This window comes from Scylla paramamosain, unplaced genomic scaffold, assembly GCF_035594125.1.
Source record: "Scylla paramamosain isolate STU-SP2022 unplaced genomic scaffold, ASM3559412v1 Contig49, whole genome shotgun sequence".
Classification (NCBI taxonomy): Eukaryota; Metazoa; Arthropoda; class Malacostraca; order Decapoda; family Portunidae; genus Scylla; species Scylla paramamosain.
The window spans coordinates 86404-103787 of record NW_026973714.1 but is presented as its reverse complement, the minus strand read 5'-3'; the positions used below and the strand labels follow the sequence as shown (position 1 = coordinate 103787).

General features: G+C 40.4%; 1 protein-coding gene across 2 annotated transcripts in view; it reads right to left on the bottom strand.

The window, feature by feature from the left end:
* Window positions 1-10069: 10069 nt before the first annotated feature.
* Window positions 10070-17384, bottom strand: part of LOC135098187 (uncharacterized) — a 35831-nt gene continuing 28516 nt past the window's right edge. For both annotated transcript variants that reach the window (XM_064000436.1, XM_064000435.1), the window contains exon 6: window positions 10070-10714. The gene's annotated coding sequence lies outside the window, so the exon portion shown is untranslated. The remainder of the gene's footprint in view (window positions 10715-17384) is intronic.

Sequence of the window (17384 nt, the reverse complement as noted above, 5' to 3'; positions counted from 1 at the left end):
TCTTTTTTTTTTTTTTTTAGATATAAATGAAAGTTAAAGTAAAGTGATTCTCAAATTTCGTTGCATAAGGCCTGTCCACACCAGGAAACATTGTTTGGAAACGATGTTTGCAAACATTTTGCAGATAGTCTGCAAACTGTTTCTTGGAAACTTTGCAAAATCTGCAAAATTTGCAAACTGTTTACGAACTTTGTTTTCTGTCCAGACCTCAGTTGTCGTCAGGATGCCTGTGAGTGTAGAGGTTGCTGCAGCAGCCTCTGTATTTTACTTATCACTTTTGCTAATATACTCAAGGAAGGGCAAGAAAAAGAAAAAAGAGATGGGTGAGGAAATTTTTAGAAAAAGGACCCTTTCATGGTGACTTGCTTCTGATAAATCACCAAATTTCTCTGGATGTTCACGACTGACTTTGAAATACAATGACTTTGAAATAAAATGCTGGGATGAATGCAGCAATTCAATAAGCTCTAGTTTTTTTTTTCTGCTGACTACATAGTATTGTCACTCCAAGCAAACTGTTTGCAAACTGTTTGCAAATAGTTTGCAAACTGTTTCCAAACAATTTGCAAACTGTTTCCAGACAGTTTGGAAACAGTTTGCAGACTTTGCTTCCAAACAGTTTACAAACTGTTTGCAAACATTGTTTCCAAACAATGTTTCTTGGTGTGGACAGGACTTTAGAGGCGCACTGTATCATGGACTTAGACTGCGCACAGAGCCTGTAGCCAGTGTAGTTCAAGCCAACTAAAGCAGACACACCTATGTAAGGAGGAGGCTGTAGGCACCTACCGAAATGATAGTTACTTCCAGTGAGGTCTGAAACACTGGTTATGGGGATGCTGTGAACTTATCACTAAACCCAGCTGTGAGTACACTGAGCGTTTCCCTTTGTGTTTCACAACACAAGGGGGCAGTCACAGCCTGCCCTCTAAAGACAACTCTCTTCCTTCACACAAAACTACTAGCACCTAATTACACACACACCCTTCACTCAAAATTCAAAATCATAATGGCGACTCCTACACCAGCTTCGGAGTCCCTATCTGGGGAGGTGACCACAAATGTCCCCAGGTCAGACTGCTCTTCTGGTATCGACCCTGTCTTGACACCGTCCTCAACTTTTTCTTCATTAACTTATGCAACATTTGTGGTCTTAGATCTAATTTTCAATCCGTAGAACACCTCCTCTCTACTAAACCTCATTTTTTTTTTCTTTTCCTCACTGAAACGCGGGTGTCTGAGGCAACTGACAGTAGCCCCTTTTCTGCTCCCTCCTACTTTTTCTATCCTCATTTTCACTCCAAAGCTGGATGTTACGTTTATGTGTGCAATGATTTAGCCTGCTCTCGTGCCTACGCTCTGGAATTTTTTGAGTTTCCCATCATCTGGCTACGGCTAGAGTTACTCTCAAATTAAATTTATTTGTGCTGTATACCTCTCATCTAACTCCACTGACTATAAAAAATTCTTTAACTACTTAACTTTCAAAGTGGAGCACATTCTGACTTTCTTCCCTTTTGTGGAGATCTCCATTCTTGGAGGTTGTAATGCTCACCACCAGCTTTGGCTTTCCTCTCCCTTCACTGACTATCCTGGTGAACTAGGTTTCAACTTTGCTATTCTCCATGACCCTGAACAACTGGTGCAACACCCTACTCGTTTTCCTGACGGTCTTGGAGATACGCCCAACATTCTTGACCTTTTTCTAACCTCAAGTCTCTCTCTCTCTCTCTCTCTCTCTCTCTCTCTCTCTCTCTCTCTCTCTCTCTCTCTCTCTCTCTCTCTCTCTCTCTCTCTCTCTCTCTCTCTCTCTCTGTAGGAGGGACACTGGCCAAGGGCAACAAAATTCAATAAAAAAGAAAAAAAAAAGCCCACTTAGATACCAGTCCCAGAAAAGGGTCCAAAGCGGTAGTCAAATATTGAAGGATAAGTGTCTTGAAACCTTCCTCTTGAAGGAGTTCAAGTCATAGGAAGATAGAAATAAAGGAGCAGGCAGGGAGTTCCAGAGTTTACCAGAGAAAGGGATGAATGATTAAGAATACTGGTTAAATCTTGCATTAGAGAGGTGGACAGAACAGGGGTGAAAGAAAAAAAGAGTCTTGTACAGCGAAGCTGCGAAAGGAGGTGAGGCATGCAGTTAGCAAGATCAGAAGAGCAGTTAGCATGAAAATAGCAGTAGAAGATACCTAGAGATGCAACATTGCGGCGATGAGAGAGGCTGAAGACAGTCAGTTGGAGGAGAGGAGTTGATGAGACGAAGCACTTTCAATTCCACATTCTTGAAGAATGGCATGAGTGGAACCTCCCCAGATATGTGAAGCATACTCCATACATGGACGGATAAGGCTCTTGTAGAGAGTTAGCAGTTATGGGAATGAGAAAAACTGGTGGAGACGTCTCAGAACACCTAACTTCATAGAAGCTGTTTTAGCTGGAGATAAGATGTGAAGTTTCCAGTTTAGATTATAAGTAAAGGACAGACCAAGGATGTTCGGTGTAGAAGAGGGGGACGGTTGAGTGTCATTGAAGAAGAGGGGATAGTTGTCTAGGAGGCTAAGATGAGTTGATAGATGGAGGCAGGGGCGGCTGGTCCATAGAGGCTGGTGGGCTGCAGACCTCCCTGTTTCAGCCTTACCAGGCAGTGATTAATTCATATAATTAATTTTATACAAATAAATAATAATATACTTTTATAGTCCATTCAGCATTTTTTTCATTGTTTTTTTCCATCATTTTGTAACAAAATATTACCAGATTTGATAAATTAATTACAGAGTAAAACACTTCTTCCAGGATTGGCACAGCTCCAGCCAGATTGTAGCAGGGCTGGAGTCAGTTGAGCCCTGCAATGCACCCTGAATGAGGAGTGTCAATCGCCCTCTGTGCTAGTTAAACAAATGATGCATTACGTCCGTGATTCGTGAATACTAGCCAGTGACAACCAAAGCTTAGCTTCAGTGTCATATCTACTTAATAACTTGATAAATATTCCTCATAGCTTTGGCAACGCATAAATTTTAAATTATGAGCCTATGAGTTCAAAATGTAACATTTGTAATTCAAATAAAACTGCCTACAGCACGGCTTCGTTAGTACTGTAATCTGAAATTATTATGCAGCCCCCACATTTTTTTTTTTTTTTTTTACCACGAGCCACCACTGGATGGAGGAATTGAGTTTTTGAGGCATGGAGTAATACTTAGTTTGCTCTGCCTCAATCAAAAATTTTAGAAAGATCACAAATCATGCGTTCTGTGGCTTCCCTGCGTGAAATGTTTACTTCCTGACAAGTTGGTCATCTATGAAAAGACGTGGAAAAGTTCAGTCTGGTATCATCAGCGTAGGAGTGGTTTAGAAGGTCATTGATGAATGATAAGAAGAGAGTGGGTGACAGGACAGAACAATGAGGAACATCACTGTTAATAGATTTAAGAGAAGAACAGTGACTGTCTAACACAGCAACAATAGAACAGTCAGAAAGGAAACTTGAGATGAAGTTACAAAAAGAAGGATAGAAGCCATAGGAGGGTAGTTTGGAAATCAAGGCTTTTTGCCAGACTCTATCAAAAGCTTTTCATATGCCCAAGGCAACAGCAAAAGTTTCACCAAAATCTCTAAAAGAGGATGACCACGACTCAGCAAGGAAAGCCAAATCACTAGTAGAGCAACCTTGACAGAACTGATGATAGAAGGTTGTGAAGTGAGAGATGTTTAAGGATCTTCCTCTTGTGGATAGATTAAAAAAAAATTTTAGATAAGCAGGAAACTAAAGCAATAGGACAGTAGTTTGAGGGATTAGAACGGTCACCCTTTTTAGGAACAGGATGAATGTAGGCAAACTTCCAACAAGAAGGAAAGGTAGATGTTGACAGACAGAGTTTGACTAGGCAAGGTGCAAGCAAGGAGACACAGTTTAGAAGAACAATAGGAGGGACCCCATCAGGTCCATAAGCCTTCCAAGAGTTAAGGCCAGCGAGGGCATGGAAAACATCATTGCAAAGAATTTAAATAAGTAGCATGAAGTAGTCAGAGAGTGGAGAGGGAGGAACAAGCCCTGAGTTCAGCTTTAGAGATAGATATGATAGCAGTGGTGCCATCTGGTTGAAATAAAGGGGGAAAGAAGAAACAGCAAAGTTGTTGGAGATATTTGTGGTTAGATGCCAGAAGTCATGAGGGGAGTTAGATCTTGAAAGATTTTGACACTTTCTGTTAATGAAGGATTTTTTGGCTAGTTGGTGAACAGACTTGGCATGTTCTGAGCAAAAATGTAAAGTGCATGATATCTTTTGTGGGCCACCTCTCTATCATGTATAGTACAAGAACAGGCTGTATTAAACCAAAGTTTGGAAGGTTTAGGCTAAGAAAAAGAGTGAGGAATGTACACCTCCATGCCAGACACTATCACCTTTGTCATACGCTCAGCACACAGAGACGTGTCTCTGACACGGAAGCAGTAGTCATTCCAAGGAAAATTGGCAAAATACTTCCTCAGGTCACCAAACTAGCAGAGGCAAAACACCACAGGTTCCTCCTTTTAGGGGGATCCTGAGGAGGGATTGAAGTGATAGGACAAGATACAGATATGAGATTGTGATCGAAGGAGCCAAACAGAAAAGAGAGGATGACAGCATAAGCAGAAGGATTAGAGGTTTGGAAAAAGTCAAGAATGCTGAATGTATCTCCAAGATAGTCAGGAATATGGGTAGGGTGTTGCACCAACTGCTCTAGGTCATGGAGGATAGCAAAGTTGAAAGGCTAGGATGAAGGGAGAGGAAAGCCAAAGCTGGTGGTGAGCATTGAAGTCTCCAAGAATGGAGATCTCTGCAAAAGGGAAGAGTCAGAATGTCCTCCACTTTGGAAGTTAAACAGTCAAAGAATTTCTTATAGTCAGATGAGTTAGGTGAGAGGTATAAAACACAGATAAATTTACTTTGAGAGTGACTGTGTAGTCGTAGCCAGATGGTGGAAAACTCTGAAGATTCAAGAATGTGGGCATGAGAGCAAGTTGTTGCACACATAAGCACAACATAGAGCTTTGGATTGAAAATGAGATAGAGAAAGTAGGAGGGAACAGAAAAGGGACTACTATCAGTTGCCTCAGACACCTGTGTTTCAGTGAGGAAAAGATGAGGTTTAGTAGAGGAGAGATGGTGTTCTACAGATTAAAAATTATATGTAAGACTGTGAATGTTGCAAAGTTAATGAAGAAAAAGTTGAGGCTTCATTATGTGTTTTTTTTAGGAATAAACTAAAGGTAATATTATATAGTCAATAAATTACATGTTTATATTGTTATAACTCAAGTTCAGCCCATCTCACAGCTGCTACTAACTTGGATCAGCTTCCCTAAACAACCTCATACATTACTTAGTGCAGGGCACAAAAATACTTGTATACAGGATCCTTCTGGTCTCCAGTGATGACTAAATATGTGAGGTCGCTAACCTGTTTCACCCATACATAAATAAGGGAACACTACAGCAGCTGCCAAATAACTTCAACTTGCTGAAAAAGAATTGCAAAACCACGAGCTAGTGGGGGCACAGCTAGGACAAAGGACACACACAAGTATGAGGCTTATAATATTCTGTTAGCTACCTCCCACTAGATATAAAACCAAATAGAACATAACATGCTTCTGTTGGCAAGCAGTCAATTTACAATCTCCCAGAGGACAGGCAAGTACCACCTAAACATGGTAAAACCGAGGGAGAGAAAAACAACCACTAACCAACAAAGTATCTCTATATCCTGTGACTCCAAAGCTCCCAGCAGAGCTCCAAGAACCAGTTGCATTTAACAACACAAAACACTAAAGATATGTGTGGACACTACAGCCAACAGACAAAAGAGGAGCTAGCCCACCGCTCCCAGATACACCAAGACACCAATTCCTTGGCCAGTGCCAAGTACTGCCTTGAATACTTACAAAATATCTAATCAAACAAAAGCCCTCTAACATATATATCACCCCTGGGTCTTCTTGCCTTTCTCTGCCTCTATCAATATCTAAGAGGGACACAAGCCAAGGGCAACAAAAATCCAATAAAATAAACCCAATGAGATGATGGTCTCCAAATAGGGTCCAAGACAGTAGTCAAAAATTGAAGGATAAGTGTCTTGAAACCTCCCTCTTGAAGGAGTGCAAGTCATAGGAAGGTGAAAATACAGAAGCAGGCAAGTAGTTCAAGAGTTTACCAGAGAAAGGGATGAATGATTAAGAATACTGGTTATCTCTTGCATCAAAGAGGTGGACAGAACAGGGGTGAGAGAAAGAACAAAGTCTTGTGCAGTGAGGCTGCAGGAGGGTAGGCATGCAGTTAGCAAGATCAGAAGAGCAGTTAGCATGAAAATAGCAGTAGAAGATACCAAGAGATACAACATTGCAGCAATGAGAAAGAGGCAAAGACAGTCAGTTAGAGGAGGGGAGTTGATGAGATGAAAAGTTTTTGATTCCACACTGTCTAAAAGAGTGGTATGATTGGAACCCCCTCCCCTCCAGACATGTGAAACATACTCCATATATGGATGGATAAGGCCCTTGTGCAGAGTTAGCAGCTGGGGAGGTGAGAAAAACTGGCGGGGACATCTCAGAACGTCTAACTTTGTAAACCTGTTTTAGCTAGAGAGATGTGAAGTTTCCAGTTTGGATTATAAGAAAAGGACCGAGGACATTCAGTGTAGAAGAGGGGGTCAGTTGAGTGTCACTGAAGAAGAGGGGATGGTTGTCTGGAAGGTTGTGTTGAGTTGATAGATGGAGGAATTGAGTTTTGAGGAATTGAACAATATCAAGTTTGCTCTGCCCCAACCAGAAATTTCAGAGATGAGAAGTCAGGCATTCTTCACCTTCCCTGCATGAGTTGTTTAATTCCTGAAGGGTTGGACGTCTATGAAAAGATGTGGAAAAGTGCAGTGTGGTATCTTCAGCATAGGAGTGGATAGGACAAGAAGTTTGGTTTTGAATATCACTGATGAATAAGAGGAAGAGAGTGGGTGACAGGACAGAACCAAGGAACACCACTGTTAATAGATTTAGAACAGTGACTGTCTACCACAGCAGCAATAGAATGGTCAGAAAGGAAACTTGAAATGAAGTTACAGAGAGGATAGAAGCCTTAGGAGGGTAGTTTGAAAATCAAAGCTTTGTGCCAGACTTTATCAAAAGCTTTTGATATGTCTAAGGCAACAGCAAAAACTTCACCAAAATCTCTAAAAGAGGATGACCAAGATTCAACAAGGAAAGCCAGATCACCAGCAGAGTGGCCTTGATGGAACCCATAATGGCAATCAGACAGAAGGTTGTGAAGTGATAGATGTTTAAGAATCTTCCTGTTGAGGATAGATTAAAAAAACTTTAGATAGGCAAGAAATTAAAGCAATAGGACAGTAGTATAAGGGATTAGAACAGTAACCCTTTTCAGGAACAGGCTGAATGTAGACAAACTTCCTGCAAGAAGGAATGGTCAATGTTGACAGACAGTATTGAAAGAGCATGTATGACTAGGCAAAATGCAAGCACAGAGGCACAGTTTCAGAAAACAACAGGAGAGACCCCATCAGCTCCATAAGCCTTCTAAGGGTTTAGACCAGTGTGGAAAACATTATTGCAAAGAATTTTAAAAGTAGCATGAAGTAGGGAGGAGAGGGAGGAAGTAGGGACAAGAGGGAAGAACAAGCCCCGAATTATCCAAGGTAGAGTTTCTAGCAAAAGTTTGACCAAAGAGTTCAGCTTTAGAGATAGATGTGATAGCAGTGGTGCTATCTGGTTGAAATAAAGGAGGGAAAGAAACTAAGTTATTGGAGATGTTTTTGGCTAGATACCAGATGTCACGAGGGGAGTTAGATCTTGAAAGATTTTGACACTATTAATGAAGAAGTTTTTGGCTAGTTGGAGAACAGACTTGGCATCATTTTGGGAAGAACAGAAATATAAAGTGCATGAGATTCTGGTGATGGAAGGCTTAAGTACCTTTTGTGGGCTACCTCTATAATGTATAGCATGAGAACAGGATGTTTTAAACTAAGGTTTGGAAGGTTTAGTTCAAGAAAGAGTGAGGAATGTACACCTCCATGTCAGACACTATCACCTTTGTCATGCGCTTGGCACACGGAGACAGGTCTCTAACACAGAAGCAGTAGTCATTCCAAAGAAAAACAGCAAAATACCTCCTCAGGTCCCCCCAACTAGCACAGGCAAAATGCCAGAGGCAACTTTGCTTAGGCAGATCCTTAGGAGATTAGAACAATAGGACAAGATACAGATATGAGATTGTGATTAGAGGAGCCTAATGGAGAAGAGATGGTAACAGCATATGCAGAAGGATTAGAGGTTAGAAAGAGGTCAAGAATGTTGGACGTATCTCTAAAATGGTCGGGAATACAAGTAGGGTGTTGCACCCATTGCTCTAGGTCGTGGAGGATAGCAAAGTTGAAGGCTAATTCACCAGGATGAAGGGAGAGAAAAGCCAAAGCTGGTGGTGAACACCAAAGTCTCCAAGAATGGAAAGAGTCAGAATGTGCTCCACTTTGGAAGTTAAGTAGTCAAAGAATTTCTTATTGTCAGATGAATTAGGTGAGAGGTATGCAGCACAGATTAATTTAGTTTGAGAGGGACTCTGTAGTCGTAGTTGGATGGTGGAGAACTTGGAAGATTCAAGAGTGTGGGCACAAGAGCAAGTTAAGATGTTGTGCACATAAATGCAACCCCCTAGCTTTGGATTGAAAATGAGGATAGAGAAAGTAGGAGGGAACAGAAATTATATAATACATCGGACTCAAGATGAGGGAGCAAACGGTTGTAGTTGAAATTAACAAGGGCAGATGATTAGGTAGGCACATAAGTTTTTTAAAGTAAACTGTTGAGAGCAAGCAGGCACTTATTGTGCCTCAGGCATCTTCTGTCTTCTCTCGTTCTCCCTCCTTCTCTCTCTTCTTGTCCTCTCTCTTTCCTTCATACTATTTTGCGGCACATAGTATCATTTTACATAGTATCTTTTACGTCTCTGCCAGTTTCTCTCACCCCCCCCAGCTGCTAACTCTGTACAAGGGCCTTATCCGTCCATGTATGGAGTATGCTTCACATGTCTGGGGGGGTTCCACTCATACTGCTCTTCTAGACAGGTTGGAATCAAAAGCTTTTCATCTCATCAACTCCTCTCCTCTAACTGACTGTCTTCAGCCCCTCTCTCACCGCCGCATTGTTGCATATCTAGCTGTCTTCTACCGCTATTTTCATGCCAACTGCTCTTCTGATCTTGCTAACTGCATGCCTCCCCTCCTTCCGCGGCCTCGCTGCACAAGACTTTCTTCTTTCTCTCACCCCTATTCTGTCCACCTCTCTAACGCAAGAGTTAACCAGTATTCTCAATCATTCATCCCTTTCTCTGGTAAACTCTGGAACTCCTTGCCTGCTTCTGTATTTCCACCTTCCTATGACTTGAATTCCTTCAAGAGGGAGGTTTCAAGACACTTATCCACCAATTTTTGACCACTGCTTTGACCCTTTTAAGGGACTGGCATTTCAGTGGGCATTTTTTTTTATTAGATTTTTGTTGCCCTTGGCCAGTATCCTTCCTACATAAAAAAAAAAAAAAAAAAAAAAAAAACGCATCACATCGCTTGTCATGTCCCTAGTTTATATAGCACGCTTCTCTATCTGAGCAAAGTAACTGTAGGTGTTGTAATCATTCTGTCTACTGACTCATCATTGGATCACTTCTCTAAAGCATGACTATCAATTTTTGTCCTCAGCCTGATAATGAAACAAATGAAATCAATGAAAAAGAATTCCAGATACATGGGTTACTTAAAACAATGGTGTGTAATGTGTTAATGTTGTGATTACCCAGTAATGATCAGCAAATAAAAAAAATGACAAATAGATAAATAATTACATAAATTATACATGTATTACTATCTACTATGAAATAATTGGTTTAATGATGATGAAAATCAGGTGTTACAGATATTCATTCTTCTTTATAAGGATAATCAACTAAAGGGGATTCTACTGCAAAAAAAAAAAAAAACATTGCATCTGCAACAGTAAATGGAATGTGAAAATCATTCATATTCAAAAACAGTATTTATTGGAGAGCTGGTTTCTCTTACAAAAAAATCTACTGTTTAGCCTGTGATGCTTGGTTAATGCCACTTTGTGATAGTATCCCCAGGCAACCAGTCTATGGTGCCCCTCAAGCTTCTTATAGAAGTTTAAAGGGATATGGTTTCTATAAGAAAACAGATGCCCAAGTTACTGATAATAATATGATACATTAGGCAAGCATTCCAGCTCAAAGATGAACTTCACTAAGTTTGGGATAATCACACAAATTTGGTGAAAATTATATAAGTATAGTGTCACATACAAACAACATACCTTTCCATTATAAGTGTATGAGAAAAAATAATAATGATCTTGGTGGTTCAAGTAAATAACTATTGTAAAATCCTGGTTGGAATATGGGAATGCAGCAGAGTATTTGGTAAAATACTCTTCCCCTTCCTGTTGTTCATCCCTAGGAATAGATGGGAAGTATGGCTGGAGGAGCACCACTACATGTAATCTTCCCTGACCTGCTGCACCAGCTTCATGTCTGATGGCATGATTGTGACACAATGAGCATGAATACAGCACATGTTGGCTCTCTCCAGAAGGCCAATCAAAAAGACATCGGCACTCTCCTGCAGAGCTTCCAATGCCAATGACTGAATCCTGCAGTAAAAAAGAAGCATGTTTACATGTGTTAAACAGTGAAAGTTATGTAATTATAGTTACACTGTAATTTAAACGACACATTTATTATTGCAACTATTACCCTCAAAAGATAGAATAATGGCTGATTACAAAGGTGGATTTACTTTCATTCCACTTTCCTTCAGTTCTGCCATTCCACCATTTTTATAAATTCTCTTGATAGAATCCTCTTGAAATTACACTGAATACAAGTAGACCAAGATTTGATCCATCAAGTTGTAATGGTAGGAAAGTCAGCCTAACAAAAATTCATTTAGGCTTTTATGATCTCTTGTAAATTGAATGACTTTACCTACCTGCCAAAAGTTTAATAACTAGCACTGATCTCTCATGGACAATTAATCCTGCCATCAGGTAAATTTCTCAGTGTTTCCATGATGCTCCAGAGACCATGACGAATTAAATCTACACATACATCATTCCATTAACCTGTTTTTTTTTTTTTTTTTAATGTAGAAGGGGCACCAGCCAAGGGCAACAAAATTAGAAGAGAAAAAAAAAAGCCCACTGAGGTGCTAGTCTAAAAATATAAAAAAAAAAATCAAATCTTAAAAGATTTTTTTTTTCTTTTTTATGTAGGAAGGACACTGGCCAAGGGCAACAAAAATCCAATAAAAAAATATATCCACTGAAATGCCAGTCCAATAAAAGGGTCAAATCAGTGATCAAAAATTGATGAATAAGTGTCTTGAAACCTCCCTCTTGAAGGAATTCAATTCATAGGAAGGTGGAAATACAGAAGCAGGCAGGGAGTTCCAGAGTTTACCAGAAAAAGGGATGAATGATTGAGAATACTGGTTAACTCTTGCGTTAGAGAGGTGGACAGAATAGGGGTGAGAGAAAGAAGAAAATCTTGTGCAACGAGGCCGCAGGAGGAGGGGAGGCATGCAGTTAGCAAGATCAGAAGAGCAGTTAGCATGAAAATAGCGGTAGAAGGCAGCTAGATATGCAACATTGCGGCAGTGAGAGAGAGGCTGAAGACAGTCAGTTAGAGGAGAGGAGTTGATGAGACGAAAAGCTTTTAATTCCACCCAGTCTAGAAGAGCAGTATGAGTGGAACACCCACAGACATGTGAAGCATACTCCATACATGGACGGATAAGGCCCTTGTACAGAGTTAGCAGTTGGGGGGTGAGAAAAACTGGCGGAGATGTCTCAGAACGCCCAACTTCATAGAAGCTGTTTTAGCTAGAGATGAGATGTGAACTTTCCCGTTCAGATTATAAGTAAAGGACAGACCGAGGATGTTCAGTGTAGAAGAGGGGGACAGTTGAGTGTCATTGAAGAAGAGGGGATAGTTGTCTGGAAGGTTGTGTCGAGTTGATAGATGGAGGAATTGAGTTTTTGAGGCATTGAACAATACCACGTTTGCTCTGCCCCAATCAGAAATTTTGGAAAGATCAGAAGTCAAGCGTTCTGTGGCTTCCCTGCGAGATATGTTTACCTCCTGAAGGGTTGGACATCTATGAAAAGACGTGGAAAAGTGCAGGGTGATATCACCAGCGTAGGAGTGGATAGGACAAGAAGTTTGGTTTAGAAGATCATTAATGAATAACAAGAAGAGAGTGGATGACAGGACAGAACCCTGAGGAACACCACTGTTAATAGATTTAGGAGAAGAACAGTGACCATCTACCACAGCAGCAATATAACGGTCAGAAAGGAAACTTGAGATGAAGTTACAGAGAAAAGGATAGAAACCGTAGGAGGGTAGTTTGGAAATCAAAGCTTTGTGCCAGACTCTATCAAAAGCTTTTGATATGTCCAAGGCAACAGCAAAACTTTCACCAAAATCTCTAAAGGAGGATGACCAAGACTCAGTAAGGAAAGCCAGAAGATCACCAGTAGAGCAGCCTTGATGGAACCCATACTGGCGATCAGATAGAAGGTTGTGAAGTGATAGATGTTTAAGAATCTTCCTGTTGAGGATAGATTCAAAAACTTTAGATAGGCAGGAAATTAAAGCAATAGGACAGTAGTTTGAGGGATTAGAACGGTCACCCTTTTTAAGAGCAGGTTGAATGTAGGCAGACTTCCAGCAAGAAGGAAAGGTAGATGTTGACAGACAGAGCTGAAAGAGTTTGACTAGGCAAGGTGCAAGCATGGAGGCACAGTTTCGGAGAACAATAGGAGGGACCCCATCGGGTCCATAAGCCTTCGGAGGGTTTAGGCCAGCGAGGGCATGGAAAACATCATTGGGAAGAATTTTAATATGTGGCATGAAGTAGTCAGAGGATGGAGGAGAGGGAGGAACAAGCCCAGAATTGTCCAAAGGTTTGAGCGAAGAGTTCAGCTTTAGAAATAGATGTGATAGCAGTGGTGCCATCTGGTTGAAATAGAGGAGGGAAAGAAGAAGAAGCAAAGTTATTGGAGATATTTTTAGCTAGATGCCAGAAATCACGAGGGGAGTTAGATCTTGAAAGGTTTTGACATTTTCTGTTAATGAAGGAGTTTTTGGCTAGTTGGAGAACAGACTTGGCATGGTTCCGGGCAGAAATATAAAGTGCATGAGATTCTGGTGACGGAAGGCTTAAGTACCCTTTGTGGGCCACCTCTCTATCATGTATAGCACGAGAACAAGCTGTGTTAAACCAAGGTTTAGAAGGTTTAGGACGAGAAAAAGAGTGAGGAATGTACGCCTCCATGTCAGACGCTATCACCTCTGTTATGCGCTCAGCACAAAAATACGGGTCTCTGACATGGAAGCAGTAGTCATTCCAGGGAAAATCAGCAAAATACCTCCTCAGGTCACCCCAACTAGCAGAGGCAAAACGCCAGAGGCATCTTAGCTTAGGGGGATCCTGAGGAGGGATTGGAGCAATAGGAGAAGATAAAGATATGAGATTGTGATCAGAGGAGCCCAATGGAGAAGAAAGGGTGACAGCATAAGCAGAAGGATTAGAGGTCAGGAGAAGGTCAAGAATGTTGGGCGTATCTCCAAGACGGTTAGGAATACGAGTAGGGTGTTGCACCAATTGCTCTAGGTCATGGAGGATAGCAAAGTTGTAGGCTAGTTCACCAGGATGGTCAGTGAAGGGAGAGGAAAGCCAAAGCTGGTGGTGAACATTGAAGTCTCCAAAAATGGAGATTTCTGCAAAAGTGAAGAGGGTCAGAATGTGCTCCACTTTGGAAGTTAAGTAGTCAAAGAATTTCTTATAGTCAGTTAGGAGTTAGTCTTATAGGAGTTAGGTGAGAGGTATACAGCACAGATAAATTTAGTATGAGAGTGACTCTGTAGTCGTAGGCAGATGGTGGAAAACTCGGAAGATTCAAGAGCATGGGTACGAGGTTAAGTCATTGCGCACGTAAATGCAGCATCCAGCTTTGGATCGAAAATGAGAATAGAGAAAGTAGGAGGGAACAGAAAAGGGTCTACTGTCAGTTGCCTCAGACATCTGAGTTTCAGTGTTCAGTGTTCAGTGTTCAGTTCTACAGATTGAAAATTAGATCTTAGACTGCGAATGTTACAGAAGTTAATGAAGAAAAAGTTGAGGGGGTGTCAAGACAGTTAGGGTCGTCGACAGAAAGGTAGTCCGACCTGGGGACGTTTATGGTCCCCTCCCCAGATGGGGACTCCGAGGCTGGTGTAGGAGTCACCATGATGATTTTAAAACTTTTGAGTGAAGGGTGTGTGTGTTATTTTGTGTGGAGGAAGAGAGTTGTCTTTAGAGGGCAGGCTGTGACTGCCCCCTTGTGTTGTGAGACACAAAGGGAAATGTTCAGTGAGGTCACAGCTGGGTTTAATGATAAGTTCACAGCACCCCCTGAACAGTGCTTTAGACCTCACTGGGAGTAATTATCGTTTCGGCAGGTGTCTACTGGATAAAGTCTCTCTTTCAGCATGTAGTAATATGGACTGACAGTGAAGTCTGCCTGCACTGGATTAATAAAAATGAAAACAAAAGTCCATACATGAAAAATTGGCTAGAAAAAAAATATTGTTGACACAAAGGGACTTTGAATACCACTATATGCCTACTAAAGAAACCTGGTTGATCTCTTGACCAGGGATATAACATTCCACAAACTATTAAATAGGGAGCAGAATCATTCCACTTGGCCTTTAGCTAGGATATTAAAATTATATCCTGATGAAAATGCTATCATTAGAATGGCTGAAATCATGGTCAAAGGACAAAGGACTCTTAGAACTATCAACAAAGTAATTCCGCTGGAGTACTCTCCTGAGCCTACCCCAATCAACCCTGCTGAGGTCAGTAGACCCAGAGGGTTGCCCAAGGTTCAGGAGAGAACAGATACTGAGATGTTGACCAGGCCACCCCGAGTAGCATCTCAAAGATACTGGAAGATGTGGAGGAATTTAATCCCAGGTGGTCATATTACCTGAATCTAAATTCAGGTAGCACCCAGCCCCAGGATGTGGAAATTTTCATGCATAATCATGCATAATATCAATGCATTATTGGTCTGTGATATGATTTGTATATAAGTTGTAAAGTTGTGGTAAAGGGTAATTAAGATTAATTTAGTACAAACTAAGAATTAGTTACTAAATTAAATAAAAGCAAGATAGAAGGGTAGGAAAGGCATATAGCTTTTGTTCTGATGTGGCAAGCTGGGAGTTGACGAGGGAGCAAGCCTGCTAGCCCAGCTCAGTAGTCACTAAGTAGTTGCCCAGCAGTCACCACTCAGACATCACCATCACAACAAGTCCTATTAAGATATATTTTTCCCACTCTACCAGTATTACTTAGTTAAATTCGCTAGGTTAAGAAGAACTTAAAAGCTTGGAACTATTGGATAATCTCAAGGAAGCATGTTAGCTATGAAAACACAGCCAACCATCAGCTTAGAACACCCAACGACACCAACTTGCCACTGATCCAAGTCGGCTCAAACCACAAATAAGTTATCAGTCATTTATAATTATATTTAGCAATGCTTTTGGTGATTGTGTGCATAGGCCAAAAAAGTTCGCACCTGAACGAATAGGATGTGCCAGTTTCACAGTTGGTTATATTTTCATTTTAGCATTCCCAACCTCATTGGATTACTTACCAAGGTTGGCAAGCTTGTATCACTCAAAATAGCAGTGTCAAAAAAAAAACATAAACAAACCCATGTAGTGATGTCAACATGCACAAAAAAGAGAAATCTGCTTTCATGATTCATGAGCAAAAGCAAGCTCTCATGAGTCTGGTCACTAGTCATAGTGCTGATAAGAGTGACAACTATGCCCTCATTGGGAAGAAAAAGGCAACATTGTAGATGATAGCTGATGGGGATGGTGCTGCTCACCACACAAATGAGGCCAAGGCACTGCACCAGCTGAAGAAACCTTAGGGTTACCTCAGAAACAAATTAATATTTCATTGTTATTTATAACATGGAATATACAAATACATTTTAGCTCAGAACAAGTGTTTCCCTGATCGAAGAATAGCTCAACTCCACAGAAAATATAATATGAATTATATTTCATATTATTAGCCACAGGAGTGAATATTTCTGTCAATTGTAATATGAAATGGATTTTTTGGAAACTAACCCCATGGGCTAATCAGTTAAACCAGTTAAAACTGAAGTAATTATCCTCACTCTTTTAATTCTTTTTTTCTTTTTCTAGGCCTCCTAACATTTTTCAGTATGCCAAATTTTCTCTTAGAGTAGAAGAGATGTAACATCATAAAGTCCCTTTCTTTGGGAACCAAGAGAAGCAGGAATAAGGTGTAGGAGAGACAGGATGCTTTGGAATCTTATTTAAGAGGAAGAGAATACAATTAAAAAAGAACCTTTGAGTTAATGGAGAGGCATTCTAAAGTCTTGTAGACCCAAGCTCACCTGATTAGCTACTCCTGAAACACTAGTGTCATGGCCAGGGTAAAAGATAAATAAATAAATTCTGAAGAGAATGATTAGGGGTAAATCAGATATGCAAGCGTGCTACTCCTAAAAAAGTATTGCAGATAATATTGTACAGACACTGTATTATGACTGATATTATGCCTTTGACTGAACTAAAAATAAGGCAAAACCAGTAATAAGCAAAGCCTTAAAGAGCTTTAAAGATGCGTGACAACATCACCAGTAGTTTTTTTTAGGACTGGTCAGTGAATATGAAAAACATATTCACCAATAAATAGTAGATTAATTTGCTGTTCAGAATAAAATTATATACATATTGTTAGGAGTTTCTGCTATAGTGTTTATTTCGTGGTACAGACGGCTGCATCAGGGCACTGGTTATCTCTTGCAAGTTCCCATGCTTTTCTCGCTATTTTGGATGGTATCTAAATTTCTCTCTGTTCCAATGACAAAGCTGCAGTATTTCTCAGCTAATGTGCTTTAAATGACAGAGGGCAGGTACTATGTTATTGTAGTTCCATGTAATGTCTACCATAATGGGGAAAATGCTAGAGAGCCATCCAATATAGTTGGGTAGCAGTTTTTAGATATAAGATATAATATTTACTTCTAAGAAGTACACATTCAGTTTTCTATAATACAGTAATAAGATATTGTATTGTATCTAAGATTGGATTCAATCTTCTTACAAACCTTTATGTATGTGGTGTTATACCAATGTATGATATTCTTTTGTTTACCACATAGAATTAGACTTATGCATACCCTTAGAAAAAAGAATAAGGAACACTAGAAGACTAGG